This window comes from Balearica regulorum, chromosome 16, assembly GCF_011004875.1.
Source record: "Balearica regulorum gibbericeps isolate bBalReg1 chromosome 16, bBalReg1.pri, whole genome shotgun sequence".
NCBI lineage: Eukaryota > Metazoa > Chordata > Aves > Gruiformes > Gruidae > Balearica > Balearica regulorum.
The window spans coordinates 15,014,635-15,041,002 of NC_046199.1; positions in this window are offsets into that span (position 1 = coordinate 15,014,635).

Genomic DNA, 26,368 nt, shown 5'->3' on the forward strand with positions numbered 1-26,368 from the left:
TGTCGAAAAGCATTCTGCCTAGAAAACAGACAAAAATAGCCTGGAAAATATTCCCCAGGAATGCATTTAATGCACTCCAACCACTGATGCATGTCCAGGGCTAGTGCAAAGCCCGCCCTCCGCTATGTACACGATCACGTCCCCAGCGCTCACGGCCTTACTCCCCTTTGGGAAGAAGTAGATGTGATTTGCTTCTACCGCTGTGCGCTGCTTACCAGCCTAGACGTACCGCTGATGTTTGGATCAAGACTCCAAATGCAAGGCTGTTCCTTTTTTTGGGAACATTTGTTTATTCACCACGTAGTATCTTTAAACGGTTAAAGGAAAATCCTTCATATATTATAATTAGAACGGGACAAGTGTAACAAATGCAGTTCATTAAATTCTTGTTTCATTCATTCTTTCTTCATCCATTTACAAGAACGAAGCTTTTCAGGACAAACCTGTTTACACAGCCTTAAAACCACATCAACTAAGATCACATGCATTATTTACTGCTGCTTATCTCGGGCTAACACAACTTTTTGAAAAAGATCCTGGAAACTTCACAATTATTTTTGAGCCTGATGAGTTTGAAACATGCTGCAAAAATATTGCAGTTAGCAGTACATATGCAATATCAAAATTGTGCCTCACAAACTGAACACTGTGACTGAGAAACAGCATTTATATCGCTGTAACCTGCACTTAATCACACTAATAAATACAGCTCTTCCTTGCTCACAAGGTGAAAGTGTTACTGAGATATCCAAACTTTTTTTTTTTCCAATCAGAATTTGTTAACTTCACTTATTAGACAGATTTAAAAGACATAATAAATTGGGCCAGACTATTGAATCATGAATTTCTATAGAAAAAATAAAAAAAGTTGGCAAAAATTTACAAAAGCAGAATCTAAACCAGAGGAAAGTTTAGTCAGGTCTCTCACAGAAAAAAAAAAATTTTTGAGGACATTAGTAATATGCAGCACAAACGCTCTGTGTTCAAAGCATACATGCTCAGACTGTATAAACACCAGAAATCAAAATACTTCAATTGCCAATGATTTTTCCCTATGGGGTGGTAAAGATGAGCTGAATAGTCACTAATCTAAGAGTTTGAAACCAATAATACAAAAACTTTCATACAATATACTTTATTGCAAATCAAATGTTATTGCTTTCAGCAGAGTACCTATAGTGTGCTTTTTTTTCCTCCCAAACTACTAACATATAAAATTTAACCTCTTTCAGAATATAATCAGTGTGAAAGAATACTGACAAATCTTTGGTTTGGTTCCGAGCATGTATCACAAGCTGAATGAAAGGAGTCCTAGGGAACATTAAGTGATAATCAACCTTTGAAATGAAATTTTAAATCCTCATATATAATTCCATTTCTGTGATCCAAGTCTCCATGAAATTTTACAAGGCTGAAGAATGATTCTGTCAGAACCCATTTAATCGCTAGAGGAGCTTACTGGGTTCGTTTCTGCTACACACCACGGCACCAAAGGATCGTACCAGCACAACTGCCAGTCGGAGGTAGCAGTGCCAAGAGGGGATCTGTCCTGGCACTGGGGAAACACGACTCGGCTTCTCCCACGAACCTAAACCCAAAATCACTGCAACGGGGGCATCGTGCTATCGGCATGAGCGTAGGAAGCATGAAGAACACACAAAGACATATTTACTGCAAAATCAAAGTTTCTTCATGGGGACTGTTAAGTTAGCCTTATTATTTCCTACAAGCAAAGGCTGGGGTTTTAATGGGTAAAAGCTCATCTGCTAGTGTGAGCTGAGTAACTAGGGCCCTGATTTCTATGTAGAAAGCTAAAAAAAATTCAAAAGTGGTGTTTGCTGGGGGAAGAAAAAAAAAAGTTTATGGATTCTTCTGCTTTTTTCCTCAACTAAAATCCTGTTTGAAATTTGACGGTTCATAAACATTTATTTGTATTTCCACAGAACTAAAGGTTTATGTCCTCATGTGGCAGAGTTATTTCTTTAAGTGTACTTTTCTTTTCTACAATATCTTTACGAATGAAATACGCGGAAGTTATTACATCTTTTTTTAACGGTTCTAAAGAGAATAATCTTCATTGCCCCATAAACTCTATCAGCTGGTCTGCAACCCCTTGACTAGTTACATATTTGCCATCTCATAATGCTTCCATTTCATGCCTGCATCTTGAACTCAATGAGTAATTGCTGGAAAGACATTTCAAACATTTATTGTATCGTGGCCCACAACAACGTAATTCTCGTAGGGGCGGACGGGTGCTGCTCCGTGCAGCCTCTCGGGGCAGGTTGGGTGAGCACGCAGGGTTAGAAGCGCTGGAGAGGAGGAGAGGGTCCTGCCTCCCACATGCCAGCAAGTCCAGCATCACAAATTACAGGGGAGCTCTGCACTCCTTCAGGACAGTGGTCCTGTTCTGGTCTTTCAGTGCTGAAGCTGTATTCAACCCTAGATGTTAGTGATTTTGTAAGAAATGCCATTTATGTGAGCTATCTACGGTCTGAGACCTTCCTGCTGCTGCCTTGATGTGTTTTCACTGTAGAGAGATTTCACTAAGCCAGTCGCAGGCTGTAATACATTCATACACCAGACTGTACATCACAAGTAACAGCAAAGTTATCGATGTAATTTGGAGTGAGTAGTTATCCCGTCCCACCGTCTGGCAAGAGTTCCCATAAAATGCTCACTGAGCGATCTGAAAATGTTAATAACACTGACAGCTTAGTCCAGATCTCTCGGCTTCCTGTGATCATGACGTATGACCACATCATGCTTTTAACCTCTGGAAGGGGCTGTATGCACCAGGTCACGCCGGCGGCCGCGGGCATTGAGCTTACGAGACTGGCAGCCGTAAGGACGGGGGTGAAAGTCTCACCTGAGCAGAAGGGAACCAGCAGCCCATGACTCGTGGTCCATTAGCCTTTCTAAACTTGTTTGCCCAGGGCATTCCTCCCCAGGTAACGTGCCCACCACAAGCCTGGGACATGGCTCATTCTTTGCACTTTCCTGACTCCTCTCCCAGTGTAACGAGGGATAACTGAGCCAGGATGCTTGCGGAACGGGATGAAGTCAAAGCTGCTTAAACCGATAGAAAAACAAACGTACAAACCTGTACCTCTTTCCCTTTTCATTTTTCTAGGTGTTCCTTTTCAAAACACAGACGTTTTCTGACAGGACAGTTACAGGTAGAAGCTTTACCACAGTGCCTGAGGCTAATATTGCATTTCTGATGAACTACTGATCAGCCGTTCAGTGCTCTTCATCCAGGAAAATAGTATAATTTTCACCCAGCAGTAAAGTTTTATCTGTATTCTGCAGGACTCTAAACACTGCCTCTTCATAACTGACCATTTACCCTGAAATTACTTCTCTTAACAATCTCTGAGTGCCTGTCAAGGGACTTATAAACCACAATAACTTCTGTCTATGCAAGTTGGGCAAAACCAAATTTCACCATTTCACATTTGAGTCCATTACTTTTCCCCCAATGACCTCAGAAAGCAGAACAGCTCAGATGCTTTTTTTGTATTGTTTTGTGGTGTTTTTTTTTTTAACAAAATAACGTAAACAAACAAAACGATCTACTCTTCTCGACGGATGGACTTTAGAAGCCTCTTTCTTCCCACCACAGACTAACTCTCACACTTGCTGCATGCACTCCTTCCCTGGCTGACTCCTGCACACAGAGCTCAGTAAGGGGAAAACAACCACAACAAAAGCCTATAGCAACGCAAAGGCAGGGATGTGACCTGTGAGCATTTTCAGAAAGAAGCACCCCTTAAAAGTTAATCGCGTTCTTCCATTGCTGTCTCATTTTTAACACTCCTACCTTTCTGGTCTTGCCATGCCCCAGGCTGTTCACTAACCATCCCTCCTCTTACCTGCTGCTCTCTCCGAAAAGGACTCGGGGAGGACATTCCCCTTCTGCTTGGACAGTACTCGCTTTCCTTCACAAGCTGTCACGGCCCTCGTCCACCCCCTGGAGACTGTGATACTTTCTCCTCTTCTACTGGCTCCGTCTCATCACAATTTCCTTCTCCTCCAAGCACCAAGGGAAGTCGCTTCCCTGCCTGCCATGCGACGTCACCGATGCGGCTTTCCTGTCACCTGGGTCCCTAGCCCAGCTGCATCGATCCTACTAACTGTTAATTATACTCCACTGAAACCTCTTGCTTCTCTCTCTTCCATTCTGACGTTATTTTTAGCACCTTTCTATTTCTTAGGGTTCCTTTCTTGCATTTTCGCTACATCCTTCCATCACGCTCTCCATCGCCAGTTATCCCACTTCCTCTCGCGCTTTTGCCTTCAGGAATCCCACCCCAGCTCTGCTGTTCCCCATCCCCAGTCCCTCTCCGCTCCTCTGGCTGTTGGCTGCCCTTTCACGTCTCACTCTAGAAAAGTACCGTGGGAAGTTAGTTCACTCAGCTCCCACTGTTAGCAGAAAAAAACCTCAGAGCCAACTTAGCACATTATCTGCAGGCAATATGCTAAGGAATGTAAATTCTTCTGCCTGGCAGAGAGCACCATCCTTCCTCTTACTTCCTGCCGTGCTCAGCTGGATGCCAGTGCTTTAGAAGAGGAACGCAGCCCCATTAGAGGAAGTTTAGTAGCGTGGCCTGTAGCCATTTCTACATACATCTAATATTAACAGAGATTTTCCCATAGGCATGACTAGCTAGTATTGTCTATTAACGTAGATGTATGGGAGCCCTGAGCTGATGTTTTTCTTCTTGTTTGTTTTTATTAGCTGCAGAATTAATCCTCAGCAGGTTTAATATCTGCCACCATAAATCCTCCAAAGATTTCAGATGGGTAAAAGGTAACCTACTTGGTGGTTTGTATGGCTTTGATTAGTAAAACACAAGGGGTTTTGATCAGCAGCACAGCATCCTAATTACACAGTTGTCCTGCTGAGCAGTGTCTTGTCGTTACCAGTAAGACACATGGGCAAGGTATGGGTGGAGCAGTGAGAGGTGTAACAAGTAGTAACAGATATTACATATTTCTTCAGTTTGAATAAAGCGACATGTCATTGAGATTAGGATGCTCGTTCCCTCCTCCGATGATCATAAGCACTAACGTTCACTCTGCAACATCCTGCTTAGAAATTTTGAGTCCCCTAACCTGCAGTATACATGGTTCTTCACAAAGGATATAAACTTTTCAATTATTTCAACTGTCACAACAGACCGCAAGGAACTTGCATCTTCCATTCACATTTCTTTAGAGTATACAAATACAGCTTGTTTTCTCTCCACGTTTTGCTGTGTAGCTTTTGCAGAAAGCATTTGACAGCTGAACAAAGAAGTCATCGTCATATCCTGAGCTGAGACAATGACAACAGAACTGTGACAGGTTCCTTCATCTACCATTGCTTTTGCTGAGCCAAGAGTTGGATTTTTTCCAGCAGGGTTGACTCTGCTGTTTTCTTGGGGTAAATGCAAATGAACACATGCAAAATGAACAGGAGAACAAAGGCGAAAAACTTCAGACAAGGTCACCTTGAATATGAGTTGAAAAAAAAAATCAATTTTGCACATTAATTTCGCAATGTATTTGAAGCAGATACGTTTTCTGGCCTGCGTGCATTTCAAATAGTTGTTCAAATACTTATATTTTCAGACAAAATAAATGTTATTAAGCTTGCTCTGTTTCGTAGGAACTTTACGAATGTCACAAGATCCCTGATTTTGTTTGGGTTTAATTACGATTTTTATGTCTTCAGAATGATGTCATGAATCCTGATCTTCGACTATCTGAATACCAGAGAGGCATCATGTGAACCATTCCCCAAGAGCCTTTTTCTGCAGCTCAAACTCAATGTCATAACATGGGGGTTCCAGCTCTGAGATAATCTGACTTTATCAATAAAATTTCAGGAAGCCTTTTAGCGACTACAGGTTGAATCCTCAAATTGCTCTAGCCCTGAATACTCTTTGCTACTCAACAAAGCTCCTCTCCAAAACCACACGAAGGAGCTCTAGAGAATGTTTTCTAGGAATCACTGCTTTGCTCAAGTATTTCAAGTCACTTGACCTTCAGCGTTACAGCTGCACCTGGGGTGAGCTAGAGCATTTCCAGGAACGCAATGCGTAATCGCCCGTGCTGCTTGCAGCAAGTAAAATATCTATTTTCTTAATAGCCAACATTCTCAGTAGCAATAATTATGCTGCCAAGATTACATTCTGTTGTTAAATTGTGTATTGCCTTAATTAAAAAGATATCCTTTATTTTGAGTTCTTCTTCAAGTTGCACTGTAAGTAAAAGCCAGAATAAAATAACTCCCTTTGCCAAGGTAGTGGCGGTTTCATGAAGAAAGGGCTGTTTTGCTGTGCTATAGTGAACACAGTTTTACGCTATGGTCTCACTGGGAAGAGACACAGATTAGGTCTGTGCAGAAGGATAGCAAAACTATAAAAATATCTTCTATTAAATGCTCAGAAATCCAATTAACAGAAACCATGAATTGCAGAAAAATAGGGCTAGAGGAATAAGTAACAAGACAAATATTTACACGGACAATTTCTGCTTTTTCCTGTTATGACTGGTCACAATTTCCTCGGTAACGTTCCTTTCAAAGTGATTTATTGTGGAGCAACAACTGAAAGTGTTATTGATGTTTCTTTTTGAAGAATAGGTTGCAAATATTCAAATTTGTTTGCTTTTGGATTAGTCACATTCTGCTTCTCTGACCCTCCATCTGAACAAACATCAAATTGGAAATGTTTTTAAGGTAAAGTTCTCTAGAGAGTAAAAAAGTTACCTTTTAAATTATGTTGTTGAAGTGTATACTCTGAAAACAGGGATATGTGAGAAGAACAATCACGACAACAGACATATAGCAGAAAGATAAAATAGTTTAAAGGCCATCTGAAGAAAAATCAAACCTCAGATCTATAACTCAGATTAACGAAGACCATACAGAAAGCACTGCTCATCCAATTGATTAATATCAGAAAAAAACCACGGGAACTCACACACTGAGTCAATACTACTAGATACAACAAATAAGAAAATGTATCTTCCCGTTGCCTATTTCTTAGTCACCCCTTGTGAACATTAAATCTTTTCCCATAGGTAAAAATAGGAAAAGTATATGGGATTGAAAAAATAATTCCACTAATCCTGTTTAGGCAAACAGGCAACTTTGAACATCACGATAACATGGTGCCATGGAGTGGTTTTATCACCTACAGGAAAACCCAAAATCACACAGAAGCCTATCCTGCCAGCTGAGTTCAGCCATAAATAAAACTTCTGATTTTAGACTCAGAGGATTGAGTTTCACTGTCTACTAAGGACTGTTTGTCTCGGGAGTCATGCTACAGCCACATCCAATAGTTTTGTTCAAATTGTACTTACTTGAGAGAGAAAACAACTACTTTATATAGGTGATTTTTCCTCCCACGTAGTACGGGGATAAAGATTTAAAAGAGAATGAAAGTTTGCATGATAAAAATAATTTTAAAAAATGTAGTTTGATGTGTAGGGAAGTTGTTAGCTAACTGTAAAAAAGACTCTCCCTGAATTGTATAGCAAAAAAAATTATTACGGTTCAATAAAAACCTAGCAAATATGAAGAGACCTTAGTTAAAAGTCTGCCAATATCTTTCAAAATACATTAAACCACGTTGGTGAAGAATCAATAACTTATTTCTCTTGCTTTCAGTTTACGGATGTTTAAAGATTCTGTCACAATGATGACACCCTAAAGCAGCAACTTTTAATAAAGCAAACATATTTCCCTACCAGGGTCTGGACTACACTCTCTTGGTACTTAAACATGTTAGGGACTGTTTATTTATCATTTCTAAGAACTCTTTTGATATTGAGTAATTGCCACTTTATGATATTACCCTGAAGTACTAGGAAAACCTGGAGGAGAAAGGCGTAGGGGCTGGTAACGGAGGTGCAGATAACTGTTCTTTCTTACATCTTCCAGTGTCCAGCTCATTAGACCAGGTATGACCGGAAACCCATATCGCTCAAAAAATGGATATAAGCAAATCAGCCTCCTCAGCCATGGGCGGGTGAGCAGGAAGACACAGATCTGCTCCACCAGCTCAGGAGAAGACCAAGGGGAATGCAGAAGATGGGAAATGTTCCTCATTCCAAGACAAATGCCTTCACAGGGTGCAACTCCCCTGCCACTTTAGGAGACTGGGAAATATATTGGTTGTTTCTGTCACTACTGTATATCCATTTGTGTTTGGTGTTATGGAGCAAAACAACTGGCCAGAGCTCAACAGCGTAGAGATTGGTGTCCTGCCACCGAGTGATAGCCTTGCTTGTATGAAAGGCCAGGGAATGGGAAGAGACTGTAAATGCTATGGTGAGAGGGGAAAAAAAAAAAAAAATCCAGTGTAGCTTTTATTCTAAAGCTATTGAGTCCTGATCAAGGAAACATAAGCGCTTGCCAGCATTTGCTATCCCACTTAACGCGGGAGACATCTGTTCTAAGTACGTGGCAATGGCAGGCAAAACATCGCTGTTCAACAATTTCAGTGCGCTCCATCCATCATTTCATTCATCTGTCATACTGAATTATTCATTATCATTCTACCTAGCCCACATGCTGTAGCTCTACTTATGCAGAGAGTTTATCGTTTACCAAGATTCAGCCCAAAAAACATTAGTGGAGATGAAGAAAATAACATTTCCATACAGAAACAATAAGCCTTTACCTGTAATACCCATGGAGGAAAATTCACTTTGACAAGCTACTCCTCGAACTTCATGAGCATCTTAAAACATCTTGTAATCAAGCTCAGAGAGCACTGTCTGGCTATTAACATGCTTCTGAAGGATAGTTTGTTGTTACTTTATTTCAAAAGCTTTATTTCAGGACAGATTTGTCTGATCATGTTGATAACGAAGACTATCAAGATATGCCCATTATAGCTCTTTGAAATCCACTCGTGAGCAGCTTCACAAAGTTGTTCGGCGTTTCACAGCAGCTTTTTTTTTTTTTTTTTTTAATTTCAGCACAAAACAAAGACTTGCTGCTTCTTTGCACACCCCCCCCCCACACACACCCCCATGCATTCCTGTATCACGGTGACGTTGGTTATCAACCACAAACTACACTGCCACTCAGGAAATCTCTTCATCACGCCGAGTCACTACACGCAGCAAAGAGCAGGATTAAATAGCAGAGTTAAATAATACACGTGCATAGCTTTTGACCAGTTTCCCCTCGTTTCTGCTCCGAGCCACCCTGTGCTTCCCTCTAATTACGCTGGCACTAAAAAGGGGAAAATCTGCTGCATCTTATCCCCCCGTAATTTCCTCAAGGCAATAGACTCCCAAGCAACCGGGAGAGACTGATCTGAGCTTACAGCGACCGTGAAAGATGGGCTCAGGAGTCCGCAACAAGAGAGCTGACTGCCTGCGAGTCCTTGCATTGCAACAAGGATTTTCTCTTGCTACATCTCAGAAAACAGTTGCTCTTTACACAGCTGAGGAGAGGTCCTGTCTGCACAACCATGCACACCAAGGAACAGCAGACAAGCTTTAATTTTGCTTCCCGATGCCTCAGTCTGACATGCCTGAAAGGAAGAATTGCATTAGATTCATGTTCTTTGATTCAGACTCAATTTGATTTCCACCAGAATGCCAATAAAGTGCTACTTTCAAACATTTCATTAGAAGAGCTAACGTCAAAAGTTTATAGCTCCTGTGTATGTAAAACACTTTGGGATGCCATTTATCTGAAAGGCAATCTATAGAGAGGGATAAGTTCTTTCTATTTCATGTTTTCCAGGAAGGCAATATCATTCCAGAGGCAGGATTGTTTTGGAGGCTAATTATGCATTCCTGCTGCAGGTTTAATAACAGAATACAGCAGCAGAGAGAAGCACAGCTCGGATGTGGGTCTGTCAGTGTTTTATGAGAAAACATTATCTGCACAGGGTTACAGCATGGTCTGGGCAAAGCACTGCGATGTGAAAGAGGACAAGTCAGAGCTGGGAGAAAAATCATTTGACAGATATTAAAAAAGTAACCCTATTTATCTGAACATCTTTCAAAGAGACACACTAGGATACCAAAAGCACTACTTTACATTTGTTTTGCTGCTTTACTCGAAAAACAGATCCTCTAATTCTGCATGGAATTTGTGCACTTAAATGATCCAGTTCCTTGCTCTATGATTAAATTGGATGTCCAGCCAGAATCACAATTTGTAGAAGAAACTCATTTGAGCACATTAAGAAAAAGTCCAAGGACTCATTTTGTAATTAAGGTAAAGGGTGCGGACTTCTGATCTAGGCTGAACCGAAAGCCTGAACACAGATTACTTGGTCCTTACAAAGAGGAGAAAATGTCTTCTAACCCCAAGGGAAGCTAAAAAATCCATAGCTGGAGAGGGGATGGAGATGGCCCTGGAGCTGAGCAGTACTGCATCAGAAGCAGAAATTAGCTCCTCTGCATTTCCCTCCACCTTGAAAAGCCCATTTCTGGAAAGTAGCTTGTGTCCTGGCTCCAGAGGATATTAGGTCAAAGTTGAAACTATGCAGCTCATTATTTATTTATATTAAACACAAATATTCAGAATTACTTCTGCTGATAAAGAATAATTGCTCCCTAGAAGGTTAAAACCTACCTTGTTCACGCATTGCAGGACTGAGAACTGGCATCGTGATGTTTCAGCAAGTAGGCTGCAAACGTTATTTTTGTTGTACTCCTTCCCCCCCCCAAAAAAAAAAAAATCCCTAGCTTAAAATGTCTTCTAGAGTTTAAAAAGAGACCCACCTGCCTCTTCTCAAAAGCAAAACATTCACTTTATTCCACTATGCAGAGAGAAGAAAAGTTCAGAAAACTCCTGTGGGTCAAATGTCAGCTCTCTTTGGCTTTTCTTCTCTTGCTTTAAGTTCTCCAAACAGTGATCAATATTTGCTGTAAAACCCAGCCCAGAGTAGGTGAGTTAAGGATGGAGTTTCATTAATTGAATCCCTCTGTGTCCCCTTCTGCTTATTTGTTCAGATCAAATCTTTGAGGTTAGCTGAGCCTTAAGTTTTGTGTGTGTGTTTGAAGGATCACACAACTTTGTGTTCTCCGCAGAAATAAGAATGGCATTCCTAATTAGCACAGCAAGTAATCACATTAAGGTAGGAGACGCCTCTTACTCATCTGCTTACAGCTGATCTTTGATGACCCTGCTCGAACAGCGGCACAGATGATCAGGAAACTCGTCAGGGAATGGAGGGGAAAAAGTTTGGGACACTGCACTTGATCAATGTCACTGCGAGTGTCAGGAGATGGTCATTATTGCTCGGTAGATTTATTGCTTAGGTCAAAGCAAATTACTTTCTCTCTTCTCAAGCTTTTTCCTGGCTACGTTTTTAATCTCTACCCTTCCCTCATCCCACTGCCCCCTCCACTATTTTGCAGATTGACTGTGGGCTGACACAGGGGACGAGGGAGTCTCTTTGGTCAATGGAAAGCCTGAAATTTTGGCAAAACATCTACTAGAAATCAGGATAAAGGTATCTTCCAGTCTATGAAATTATTCTGCATTCTCCATGGGCACACAAACTCATACCTAAAAATAAAGGGAAGAGCCATTTGTTTTGCTCGCACTGGTTCAGTGGCACAGATGTGATTATTTCCAGGTGATAAAGCCTGTCTCTGACACAGCAGCTTATTTTTTTTATTTATATAAGCACAGTACCACACTGGCCAGAAAAAACATCTGGTAAAAATGCAAGACAAGTGGATTTTTATAAGGCATTTGTACCAAAATATAGCTAAAGCATACACTTGGAGTGCTTCACAGGAAAAGATTGCACACAGCTAATGCGTTAAATGCCTGTCATCTCCTCGCAGAAGCCTATTGCTACTACTGCACTGCACAATCCTGGCTAAGGAAAAAGTCTCTCTTGTTTTCAGGTTCAAAGAAACAACCTTCCCATCACCTCGCTTTACTTTTATAAATATACATGTAGATATTCATGGAAGGAAGAAATCTGGAGACTATTATAACAGCAAAAGAGGACGAGCCTTTCAAAACAAAAGTATGGTCTGTTAAACCTGAGGAAACAGAACACATAAAACACGTTTGAGCGCAGTTTTCTTCTTATTCCTTTTGTGAATTTTCTACAGTTATTCAAACGAGTAAGCCCTATTACTTGTCACAGGGCAGGCTTTTTCCCCATCAGCACCTGGGCGCACTCGCACAGCACTGCCTATAAACCTCCAACACTACCACCGCAAAGTTCCAGCCGCTCTTCCAGACACGAGGTTGTACAAAATCTCTACTGAATTTGGTGGGAGAGATAAAGACTATGAGAAAAAAGAGGCGAGACATCAAAACTAAGCGGCAGTTTAAGGAATAGATTAAAGGATGGCAGAGAAGCGCTTAAAGGCATACAGTCTGTACTTTGAAATAAAAGAGTAACATCACTGGTCAGGCTTTCAAAAATCATGGGGGCTAGAATAGCATACCTGTGTTTCTGACTTTGCCAATGATGCGTTGTAAATATATCCTCAGAAATTTTTCACCTTGTAAGAAAGTCTTCATGTCAGGCAGACAACAGAAAACACAAAGAAACCTCATGAGAATATTCAATCCTGTAATTGCCACCGTGAGAACAACAAAACTAACCCATAATTCAGAGAGTTTTTCTACGAAGTTACGATGAACATCAAAATCTTCCAGGTGTTTTTCCAAAATTTTGAGGTTTACAACTCATTCCCATTAACAGTTATGGAGATACTGTAAACACAGAAGAACTCTGAAAAACAACCTTTCAGAACCACTACAAGGTCTTCTCTCCAAAGAGCAACTTCTACATATAAAATGTGAAATTTCTATGTATTCAAGTTAAGCAGTAACAGAAAACCACACACAGACGATGGTAGACAATAAACCCAAATTATACAGGCAAGACAAATGCTCTATTAACTCACAATACCCTCCGTAAGCTGATAATATAGAAGTGCATTTTATAAATACAGTATTCACCCTGGAAGGAGAAGGGATTTTGTCTTCGTTACAAAGACAAAGTATTCGTATCAGCCACCCGCATCTTTCCCCGGGTGCCACCTCTCTAATCAGTGAATCTAGATGGTGATCTATATCTACCTGACCCATCTGCTCCGAGTCCTCCTCACGTGCATGGCTCTGTCTCACCTTGAACTTGAGAGCAGCCGTTCGGGGGTAAGGGAAGCGTCTCCAGTTGTACCCCGTGGATATCATGGTGTCCCCGTCTTAGACTGGTCGCAGAAACACGATCAAACAGAATCAAAACACAAAGCGTGCGCAAAGGGAAACAAAGGCCACGTTGGATGGGGCTTTGGGCAACCTGGGCTAGTGGAGGGTGTCCCTGCCCATGGCAGGGGTGGCACTGGGTGGGCTGGGAGGTCCCTTCCAACCCAAACCAGTCTGGGATTCTGTGACTTAATAGCAAAAGAGTACCCAATTTCTTATTTGACCAAATATTGGAAATAATACGCTGGCCTCGGGGATTACGTTAAGAGCTAGTGTCCCAAGTTTGCTTTATCATACAGATAAAAGTTTTTAAAAATAGTGGAACTAGATTTGTTTCCCTATATATGCCAAATTTACAGTGTCTCAGTTTTTCAAAAGTGGTTGTGTGCCAGATTTATAATTCACTGGTGACTTGCATTGACTCTTCAGTCAGATGGAATTGGTATACATACAGCTTACCTTTCGGGGAGATTTTGGCAGAAGTTTATAGCTCACTAAAGTAAAATTTAAAGCAAAAGCATAAGAAGTGGATTTATTTAAAGTACAAATGAAGTGTAAACTGGCATGAAACAGATCTAAGCCTAGAAACTTTAATAGTGTCCTGCTGATATTGAGGAATAAACAGGTAGTGTATAATATTATGCATTTATTCTATAGGCAGGTTGGCTGTGTTACTAAATGCAAAATGCTAATGTTCAAGCACTCACATGTTGACAATCACAAAACTACAAAAAAAGCACAGTAGGAATTCTCTGTTATTCTAATATATGGTAAAATATGATGGAGTTATTTGAATTGCACAGGAGACTGGGGAGCAATAAAATGGGCTTGCAACTAGGTTGTATAATGAAGTCCATGGAGGTTGGGTAGATGTTCAGAAAACTCTATTAACATTAAAAAAATATTAATTAGGACAGCAAGGCCTTAATTCTAGCAATAACTTTCAAATTTTAGAATATACATTATTTTGCATAATAAGAGTCAACTTTTCTAAAGAGCTTCAATAGAAAGTAGAAAAGAACATCTTTGATAAGGGGAGAGTTTACTTCTTTTAGCCATGTAGAAAAATGAGACATTAGAAATAAAATAGGAGAATTGTACTTCATAATGCCTTTTATGATTACACAGCATCAGGAAAATATACTTTTGGTCATTGCAACATTTCTGTTTTATTGCTGTGCTTGCAAAATGCCATTGAACAAATTGATTTCTAACCATCAGATTAGGAAGATTCTGGAACAGCTTCTTGGCAGAATTAGTGGGGATAGGAAACCCAGCTGAGTTTTTAAAACTGATCATAATATTTTTATGAGCAAGATTGCTTCACATGATAGGGAAATTATATTTGATGCAGAAGGTTGTGTTTGGTGCAATGCACCCAAGTTATTTTTTCCCCCCACTCTGAGTCCAGATTACCAAAAGATTATTTTTTTTTAAATCTCATTAATTTATCCAAGCAGATAGCACAATGGAATATGAAAAGAAAAAAAACCAACTACCAGTATGCACACTGCACACCCACCAACCCACAGGCCATCTGCATTTCCGAAATGGCAGCTTCGTTATCAGAAATACCTGGAACAGGCACCAAACGGAAACTCAACACAAACAATACAATTTGAGCGGCTCAAGCAACACCATTCCCACCATGAATTGGAAAGTCTTGGAGCCTAACGTGCACAGCTGGGATTTTGTTTTTGGGACCCTATCAAGAGAAAGGCAAACTTTACAGAACTAGATGAAAAGTACCCACAGGGCTTGCTGCATATTTTGGTTCCAGCCAGCTCAAGTACATTATTATTTCTCCAACTTACTATTCCTTAAGCTCATTCTATTGCGATACCATTCCCCACTCCGCGAAAACCAAAACAAAACGGGAGTTTTGGCCAAGTCCTCCAGGTTCCCCTACTCACTCCCGACACAACACAGCCCTGCTCCACAGTCCAAGGCTCACAAGCTAGCCCTGACTAGTATGTTTGTCTGCCCATGCAGAATACTTCCAGGTGACTTCATTAAGCAGACATCGTTAAATAGCACTTTAATTACCAGCCTGATTAAGACAACAGCATGCCTAGCTTTCAAGTCAGAGAATTGTAAATAAAAGCAAAGAAACACTTAGCATTGACGATAGTCACAGCCTCTTTTGTTCTCAGCCCATTAATCACCGTCTCAGGTTAGGGAGTTTAAGAACAATTTGGCAAGACTATAACTTCAATAAAGCTTAAGAAAAAGAAATAACTGTTTCTTTTTTAAAATGTACAGATATGCCTTCAGCTATACTTCAGAAATGGTTTAGAATTCATTTCTAAGCCAGAAACTGTAACAATACATCTTATTATTAAATGTGAAACACAGGGATGCTGCTGCCAAATAAATCTCCAGCAGTACCGAGTCCTCCAGGACTATCTTCTGTTCCACCTCCGAGTTGTTCTCATCACACGCTGCCTCCGGCCCAATTCCTGCAGTAACTTTGCCCACTTCCAGAGCCTCTCTCCTCCGCCTCCTCCCTTCCACTCCTATTGTTCGGTTATTTGTTAAATCATTTTTGTCAAGATAATTGGACTTTCCAGAGCCTGATGCAGCAATTTAAGGTGAAAGGGACATATTTACTTTCTCACACAGAGCCAGTGAATCAATTTCCCTCCTGGCAGCCTCCCTCTAATAAAAATATTTTTCTCTCTTTTTATTTAAAAGCTCATAAATACCTCTTTTGTAGAGAAAGTCGCTAACCTTTGTGCCTCGCTGCTGCACCTTTGTGAATGACAAAATGAACCCAGCAAAGGTAGAGACTTTGGAAAGATGAATTGTGTGGCGAAGCAAGTTCGCCTTCAGCACTCCCTTCCCCAGCCTGCCCGCTGCAGAGCTCGCCCTGCGGCCGCACCCCTTCCCTCTGCCCACAGCATTTTTGAATGGGGGTAAAAACACCAGGAGCAAAAGGATTTTTCTCCTTCCTAAACATAGAACACAGTCAAATATCTGCTACTGACAAAGTATATTATTTTCTGCTTCTTGGCTGTTGGAAAGTTTGGGATCAGTGTTGTCGGGACTGGGTGGGTATCTGGAAGAGCAAAGCATTTCTGTTACACCCATTGCACTGCAGAACATCCTGGTGAAGAGACAGGGAATGGGTTAAACACACTTCTTCCACTTTTGTTTCCTCAGTACCCTTTTATGCATTTCAAAGTTATAATCATGGAAGTATACGTGCTTGCCTTTTTCTAATATATTACAACATTTCAACAATGGTAAACTCATTTAACATTAATCTTGTACTGTGACCTAAAAAAAAAAAAAAACTTTTTCTTCTGAAATGACTAAAGAAGCTTTATCTTTACATTTTTCACAAGAAGGGAGAGCAAGAGCAAGTGCATAGCTCTGGGTTCAGGGAACTCGCGTCTCGGAGCCTGCCAAAGCAAACCCCCTGCGGGTGCCCGCTTGCCCGGACGTTTAATCACCGGAACGCACCTCTGGCCATGCTCCACCCTTCCTCCTAAAAGCCCACATTTGCACACAGACACACACATCACCCATCTTGCCTCACACTGAGCACCAAGTGCCACGGGCTCACTGTAAGAGCGTTGCCTCCGCAGCGCACGTGACGCGGATTCCGGTTTTAGCTGTAGAAGACCCTTCATTTTTAAGGATTCCCTTGGAGATTTCCAAAGCTAAGCTGGAAAAGGGCCAGAGAAACCTGGTCATTCTTTGAAGGTGGTCCTTCCTTTGGGCAGGAGGGTGGACTGGGAGCCTCCGGAGTGGCCTCCTGACCTGAAGGCTTTTGGGTTTGGTCCCTGCCAGAGATGTCAAAGGGACTTTCGGACACAGAAGCAACAGGCACCAGCTGGCACTGCCTGCATTTGCATCAATGTGCCAGAATAAATAGTACTTGTTAAGTAATGGCAATCAGACCTGTGTGCTGGGAATGTGAACGCTACTGCGTGCTACCTGGGAATCGCTGCCTGCGAATTTCCATTGGAAAGTGATGTTTCTCATTCTTTTAAAAGCTAAGTAATCTTCACTCTTACATGGGAGTATGAGCAAATAATTCTGCAAGTAACTAAAGAACATATCTATAATAAATTACAAATAGATTATTTTAACTGCACTTTCTTTACCGCACTGACAAATCAACCACTGATCAACCACTAATAAAGCAAGTTTTTCTCTCCCAGATATTTGATTTTTTTTTTACATGCACACAGACATATATTTCAGCTTGTAGATATCGAGCACTTCATTTTTCTACATGAGTGTCTCAACATGTTGCTAGAACAATAAATATTTAGTTCAGAAGATTTGTCCATGCAAGTGGGGTTTTTTCCCCCACAAACAGAGGTGCATTCCCACACAAAGGCAAGTTTTTATTCTATTCCCCTAGCAGGTCATTGTTTATAAGACAGTTTGTCTTCGGTGCTATGTCTGAAAGTCTCCACCCTCACTTCACTGATTAAAACCTGGTGTTGCAATTAAGTTCAGTGCTCGCTTCCAACAGGGTGTATAAAATGAAGACAGGTTGTAGCTCCGTTAGGGTTTTTTTGTACAGGAGTGGAACATTTACAGTAACGCTCTGCAATGCCCCTTTCTGCAGCGCTCTTGAGCAAAGAGCTTCAGCTGCCGTCAGGGGCCTTACCGCTACCCACCAGCACCCCGAGCTTCGGGAGACTTCCTTCACTGGTCAGAGTTCCGAGCTCAAAACTGAGACAAACTCCTCCCGCCTGAAACGTCTCTAGAAATGAAAGGAGGATGTAAAGCAGTTTCTTTCTTTGCATGCCGCAGTCTTTCAGAAAATTGAATTTTTCTCTGCCAAAACATTTCTACTCTTTGATGATTCTCAGGCAGAGATGTTTCTCAAGACAGCCTTTGCTGAAATTATTGTATTTTGTATTCTTGATGGGGGGAAACAATCCTTCATTCCTTTTCTATTTAGAGCTACCAACCATCAAGCTATCGATCTTTAAAGTGATCCTTGCTGGAACAGTACCACAAGTAGCTGAGGATTGCTAGTGACATAAAAGCTCAAAAAATAACTTGTTTAAACAAACTAGAACAATATGTACGATTAGCAAAGAGAAGAGAGGGGTTGCACAGCTTCTCATGACTTTTTCCCCAAAGAAATCCAAAATGAAGAACAAAAAGTACACTTGGCGACAGGGAGGTATCGTTAAAATGAAGCTGAAAAGAGATGAGGATCAGGCCTAAGTTTAAGTTACGTTATGGGATCATCTGCCGTACCCTTCTCGTGCCGCGAGGTACCTGCCGGCTGGTTCTGCTGCAACACCGAGAAAGGCGGAGATGGCAGCCGAACGGCAGCAGGAAGCGATTCGAAGGTTGTACGCCAAAAACCCTCAGAAGCCCCAAATTAACTGAGATTAAGCTTTTAACCCTGTGAAGATTCAGTTTTTATTTACACTACACAGAGGTCAAGGGTGTAATAACCATTTTATTAGTATGGATTTGCAGTCCTTTTGTAAGTCTGTGTCATAGCCTTGACGCTAGGTATAGTACAAGTTCAGAGTGTTAATTATTCATTCAGCAGAAGCAGAAACAAAACCCAATTTGGAATGAGGCACATCATTGCTGTCAGCAACCTTTTCGGGTTTAATTACAAGTCCCTGCCTTGGTTTAGTCATGGAGTTCCTGCTATATTCCTCATATATTTAACTCCAAGCTCTTTAAAATGTTTGCTGTCATAGATAGTTTATGCTAAAAAAAAGAAAAATTAGCATGCTTCACAAGAAAAGATTCTAACTCCTATAGCTTCCTCGTTTTCTCTGAGCAGAGAACATAGAACACAGTTCATTGGCATTTTTACCGCTCAAGGTGCAATGCCATTCCATCCCTGCGGGACTCCCTTTTCTGTAAGTGGAAGTTTTAAAGCTTAAAGCAGAAAAGGATCAAGATACTAATCTACTAGAAATTTTTTCTAAGTTCTGTCCTTTATTTCCCACCTCCACTCTGTATCACGTAGGGTACATAACTGTCAAATCTCCTGATTTTGCAGGGAAACTTTTTTTATCAATTACTTATACCTATTGAAGCACATCAAAACACATACTAAACTGAAAAGACTGAAATACATTAGAAAATTTCCTCTACGTTCCTATGCTTTTTAAGAGAAAATTTAATAAAAACAAAGTCACAGAAAAGTGTCTTAACTATGAGGAAAAGAATGAAAGTGATTTGATAAATGTTCCCAAATGTGCTAAAAGATATTTTATTTACAAAATCTGTGTGAATTTTTCATTTAGTTCAGAAAAAAAAGTTTCATTTATCCAGTGGAAAAAAAAAATACCAACAGCTTTTAAACACTAACCAGTTTTTAAAAAGCAAATAAAGTAAATGTGACATGTTAAAAATCTAAATGGCAAGCAACACCACAGCATGCCTGACTAAATCTATGCTATTACGATTCTTTAAATGAATTCACAAAATTAGCTGTGATTATGCACTGCAGAATGAGATTTCGATTTACAGAGTAGAATCAACTCAGCGCAAGGCTAGGTCTTGAAAATAGGTTGGTACACAGACCCCTGCAGAAAGTTTGGAGCTTTCCAGAAAATGTTTGCCAAAAGAAGTCCTTGGATAATATAACCCATCCATTTTAATGTCTCCCTCTCCATAATAAACTGACTGTGAAACTGCAGCACAATAGCCATTGGCCAATACAGTGATCAACATGTATATTATGATTAAGAATAAGAGCAAATTATAAAAATAACATCTAGATTGAAAGCCAGCAGACCCATTTAAATAGCTTTAAGTATTATTCCAGGTCTGCACATTTATGAATTATTATATAAATTACATATTAGTGGGAATGTGGAAAATATTATTTATTGGTGCTTGGTATTAAGTAAAAAAATTATTTTAGTTACTATAGCCCTCAGGCTGAGTATGCATTGGAATGATACATCTCATTGCTCAGCCGACTTATGATACAAACCGAAGCTATTTTTTCTCTTTAAAGCAAAATATTCGTAAATTCAAAACTGCACTATTTCCTTCAAAGCCTGAACTAAGTAAACACCTAGTTCAAAAAATCCCATCTTTGGCATTCTGTCGTTGTTGTTGTACATTCTCTGATAGTATTTGAAGATCTTGCTTCAGTGGACGGAAACAAACGTGCTCGTTTCCAAGTCTGTAATTATTTTTTTAGCCATTAGAGGCTTCTGAGTTTTAGACAGCCGCTCAGTAATTAGCACCAGGCTGGCTGTCAGCTCCTGTGCCCGGGCAGCGGTGGGAGATGCAGCACCTGTACGATAACCCCACCGGAGAGGAGCGTGGTGAGATGGGGCAGCCAGGCGTGGGCTGATGTGGATGTGCTGGGTTGGCAGCATCCTCAGAGCCCCTGGACTCGTGAAATACGGTGGGTGCCATCATACGCCACGGTGCTGGCTGACCGGTCTGATTTCACACTCAGCCTTGCATCAGGAAGGAAAGTATTCTAGTTTTACTAAAGCCTCCAGCACGAGGATTCTGCTCATTGCGTAGCATTTGTCAGACCAGTTATTAGCGTCCAGTTATTTGGTGTGTCAACGTGGAAGTAAAATTTATTGCACTGGCTATGGATTTCAAAATTTTGGTAATATACTTGAGTTCCTAATGTTTCTGTATAGCTGAGGAAAGAGGCAACACCAGTCAGATGCAATGGAAGCTACAGCTATCAACTACCCCATATTTTACCAGGATGATGTCATGTTTTTGCACAGTGACATTTCCTCTTCCGCCTGTAAGTGGCCTAACCATGAGCCATTCTTTCATTTTTTTGCTGTACCTCAGAGCCAAATATGTAATATTTTCAAATGTCAGCACTGTATAAGACGTAAGAATGGTGAAACTACCAGCAGGTACCATTTAAGTCCAGCTTTGGAATAGTACCATGATACGCCAGGGACAGGTTAGGGAAGTTTAAACCAAGTCACCAGCCTAGTCTGATGGAGATGGAGATCTCAAAAAGGAGATCTCGCCCACACACGACATGTCTGAGGGCTGCTCCATGGTCAGGTCTGTCCCACAGAGCAGCTTCTCCGCAGGTCACACCAGAATAACAGAAAGTCTGACCACACGATACAACAAACGTACCAAGCATCAGTTTCAGAAAAACTGAATCCTGCATCAGTTTGGTGAAGTAACCAGTCCCATTCCCAGGTAATTTCCCTGCACTCCTGACTGATTAGGAACCATAAAAAGGGGATGCACTTTTAACCTTGTTCACATATTTGCTGTAAGCAAAATCAAAATAGCTACCAAAAAAAAATAAAGCTACCTTCAAAACCAGAAGGATAGAATGCGTGTCTAGAGACATGGGAGGAAGAAAGCCCAGCCTCTCACAAATGTTTGCTAATAACGCCAATGGCTTTGTGCTCCTTTGGTGAGCTTAAAAGACACAAGTCAACTCAGAACATCATCAACTCGAGCTAGACTAAATCAATACTGGTAAGTATTCTCAGAAGGTTACTTTCCCATTCCCACCACGAGAAAGAAAGCATGCATTTGACAAAAAGGCAAGAAATACCAAGTTAAATGGCAACTTTATCCAACTATATTCACACATAAAACACTGAGGATAAAATGCTTAGTGTTTCAGACACGGGAGGTAGAAGCACAAGTATCAGCTGGTTCCAGCTTTGTTCCTTGCCTGGAGCAAGGTAACTGCTGCTGCTCCAAGCGCGGAAACTGAGGCACCGGGCGGAGGGACTGGCGTGCCTTCCAGCCCCATTCTGCGTGGATTCAGCTGGCTTAATCCACCCGGCTGGCGAAAGCCAAGGTGTCTGGATGGAGTTTTTACTTCCACGCCCGAGAAGGGGACAATGGACAAAACCAGCTGCTCGCAGGTGAATTTGTGTGGCAGTTGCCTGGCAACTCGCAGCAGGAAAGAATTTAAATCCAGCATTAGCAGCTCATTTTAGAGGAGATGAAGCTATGGCAGGAGTTTTTATCTGTGGGAACAATGGAAAATAGCTTCTTCGTAAAAACAGTACGTGAAAAATATATCTAAAGCATGCCTCCGTCCAAAGGGAACCATAATGGGACTTAACGTATGCAACAGAATATGAAACTCAAACACTAATATAAACGCCCTGACATTTGACTACAGGTTTGGAATTCCCCAAGTCAAGCAAATGAGGTATTGTTCAAATACCACATAAACTTTTTTTAATTAAAAAGACCAGTGTAACCAAAGGAGGAAAAAGGCTATGGATGAGACAAAGGTAGGTTGTGGCAGGGACTGGTGTCACCCAGCAGCAGATAAGTGCAAACCACTTTTCTTTACACTCCAAAAGGCTGTATAGAATCATTGGCTGTAGATGGACTGAGCTAGAAATGGTCATTATTTCCAGCCATAATATTTTAAATAAGAATTCAATTTCTGAGGAAAAAAAACCCAATATTAAAAACATTGTTATTATTTTTTTTTTCTCCAGTAGAAAATACAGACAAGGAAAAAAGAAAAAAAAAAATCAATGAGACACAAAAAGGAATAGAATAAATGAAAGGTTTCATTTCAGGGCTATGTCAACCTGAGTCAGTATATTTCTTTTCACTGAATTGATCTGGACAGCTTTGCTTTCAATCTGCTTTAATTGAAAATATGAAAATGAAATATTACATTTTTCTCATAAATAATTCCAAATTGCTGGTCAAAGAAATATTGGAAAGTTTCAGCTTTTCTTGTTCCGACTGTGTACAAAACAAATATTTCTATGATGTAAATGTCAAGTTTCATTTAAATCAAAATAGATCCTGAACAGCTGCAAAACCATTACAAAAATTTCAAAGTAGCAGACTCATGATTTTAGCTTTTTCCTAACTCACCACTGACTTTCTGTATAGCTTTTAGCATATTACCAAGGGCCTGAATTTTAAAATGCAACTTTCAGGTGGCTGTTATTCATTAGGCGTGCAAAATTTAAATTTTAACCAGAGCGGCTGGTTAGTCACCAACTCTCAAACTGGAATCTCTCCCACTGCAAAGTTTCATTAATAGGCTGTGTCACCGAAAAGTGACAAACTCCCCCATCCTTCAGCTGGCGGCTGCTTTGATACCGTCCTCACTGAACGCCGGGCTTTACTTTACCCATTGGGATTCTCAGGTGTAATTAACTCTAAATGATCAGTGAATAAAAGATGCTGTATGAATGCAAAATAATTCATGAAAATAACTCCCGCTGACCCTTCTTTGAACCAAGAGATGTCCTCTGTGAGGAACACCTTTCAGAAATATGAGGCTGTAGGAAGACTTACGCTAGAACGGTGTAACTGCTGACATTAACGTGTCTGGCACTAGGATGAAACACCACGTCATCTACCACGTTCAAATAAGAATTTAAAAAAAAAAAATCTCATAGGGCCTATGTAATATTCAGCAGTTTTCTGAAGGAGGGAAGCAAGTTAATGTCTGTCTTAAAGTGCAGATTTCATACCTGGTTCTGCAGGAGTCAGGAAGATAGCGCCACTAGGAACAACAGTCCCCAATATTTGCAGAATTCTAGGAAAAATATCTGAAAATGAAAAGAGATCATGGTGTTACACATTTATTTTGCAAAATAAAGTGGAAAGACACTATACAAACCAAGAGAGAAATAAATGAGTAGATATATTTGTATTTTAAAACGTGGCATGGAATAGTAGCCTTTTTCTGAACTCTGCAAAAGTATGAGATTATAAATAATATACTCCAATAAGAATTTTTCAAGAGAATTTTTTCATATATGCCTTTGATCATCATCTTTGTTACCATCTTCCAAACAAGCAGGGTTCCCCCACAGATTGCTAGTACAGACTAATTAAAGTTTCACATCAAACAATGGAGGACAAAAAGGGGAAAAAATGTCAGGACTAGCCAGAAACATTCCGGTTATGATACTGAGAGTAACCGCTATGATCAGAAATTAGCTGATCTAATTCAAATATGACTCTACACAGCAGGGAATGACATCAGGATGCTAGGCTGAGGGAGCGAGCACGGTCAGGCAAGGCAAGCGTCTGACACTGTAGGTGAGCGGTAGAAAGAGCATCACAACAATGCACATTCCTGCTCCGGTAACGGGCTAACACTTCTCTTCCAAGACAAATCCAAAGGGAAAACACTTGCCACTCAGCAGCATTTCACCTCCTGAGAACGCGATCATCTGTTTTGAGACAAAATGTGGCTTTTATGCTATGAAAATGCAAAATGTGACTATACCAGGGTTCATTCCAATGGGGAACAGACATGGAGTGTTATGCACATATCTGAAGTCAAGATAAATAGTGAAGATTGAAAACAGGGAGAAAAATCTCTTAGCTTTAGCCTCTTTTGAGCATATGAACATTCAGGAAAGAAGTTGGAAGTGTGTCAGTGTAAAGGATTACACTTCTAGCAAAACACCGTGACTGCAAAAGCAGCCAAGAAGCCTTCCTTCAACAACCTCAGCAAAACACCTCTCCGCAGACCGTGTCACACCTACCTTGCTCTCCCTAACTTGCCAAAGTTTGTAATTAGAGAGAAATGTTGTATTAGGAAACTCCTGAACTTTGCTTGTTCCTTGTTAGCATAAACATTCCTGGATCATGGTTGCTGGGGTGGAAGTGTAATGAGAGAAACCTTTAACTTCTGCCTTTCACCGTATTTGAGATGGGTCCTTCCCACAACCAAGCCCCGACCTTACTTCAGCCCCAATAGAGCATCAATGCCCATTTGGGCTGAAAGGGGAAAACACATCTTTCAAACTGAAAGCACTGGCTGCCTATGAGCAAAGAAAAGCAAAACCTGTCTGGTATTTTTCAAACTACTAATTAAACCACCAGTGTGAATATTTAGATCTTAATCTGTCCCAAAATGCCACTTGTTCTTTACCTAAGATCTCCCCATTTAGGTTTTGAGACATTCAAGATAGCTCTTTAAATTTAAACAAGTTTAGTTCTGCATCCTTTACTTATAAATCAATAAATCATTAACTACGTGCCGTTAAAATGTTTATGCTTCTTTATGTTCATCTGTATAACGCCAATAGTGGTGCAGGACTCGGGACGTGCTGGCAGCGTGCAAGCAGAACGGGACCGACCGGCTGGTACCATGGCTCCGGGCAAGGAACTGTCCTGCAGCAAAGCCGGCACAACTACATGGTAAACGGCCTCTCACCGGTCTCCCCCAGATGTCTTTGTTAAAATATTATGAAAATCCGGGGATATTCCAGACAACAGAGTAGCTCACAGGCAGCCTCCAGGAAGCTGCTGGAAATCTGAATGCTGTTTTAAATCAGAAAGCTGCTGGGGGTGCTCCTATCTCTGACAAAAGCTGGTTTAACCTCTGGAGCATCACTGAATCTCCTCCAGATCCTTAACACCACATGCTTCTAGGTACGTATTTGGAACAACCTTATAGCATAACCACAATTAATCATATTCACATGTGTATGTAAAGCTTAAATTGAGAATAACTGTGCACAAAGAATGAAGTCACTAGATTTGGGTTACTATGGAAAAGATTCCAACAATGCTAAAGTGGCAGAGAGGTAATTTTTGGTTTGCCTGGCAAAAACATTCCAGAGCTCTGCATTTTTGGGAGGCTGGTCACAGGGAAAATACCAAAATCATTTGTAGCACAGCATTTGAAGAGCTTGTAGATTTTAAATACACAGTCATGATTCCTAGCATCTACTGGGCTAATTCATTTTGATGGCAACACTTGGCAAGGAGCTGTTTTCAAGAGAGCAAAAGAACAACACTTTACAACTTCCTCTTTTAAGATCAGTCTGCAAAAGGCTTGTAAAATATACCTGTCTCCACGGTCCTTGAAAAGGTGCTAAAGAAGAATCAGGACAGAATAAAAATCCAGGTTAATGCAGAGTGAAGGATGTGCCACTGTGACAACAGAGCATGAACAGGACTCGGTATTTTCTCAAACGGGACACTGAACATCTCAGGGAAAATAAACTACCAAAGTTCTTATTACAGACTTGTAAACGTACCAGTAGCTCAGGAAATTAAGCTACTGATAGGTAGCAGATCGATTCCTTGGAAGATAATTAAGAGAAGTGGCCACCTTAATCTTGTGCTTTCACTGCTGGTTACCAAAATATTTGTTTGTAAATAGATGCTTTGTTCTCTAATTAATTTGGCTGCTTAGGCACACTGCATAATTTTATTAGAGGGGCCCACTGGCATTTATTTAGTAAATCCCCA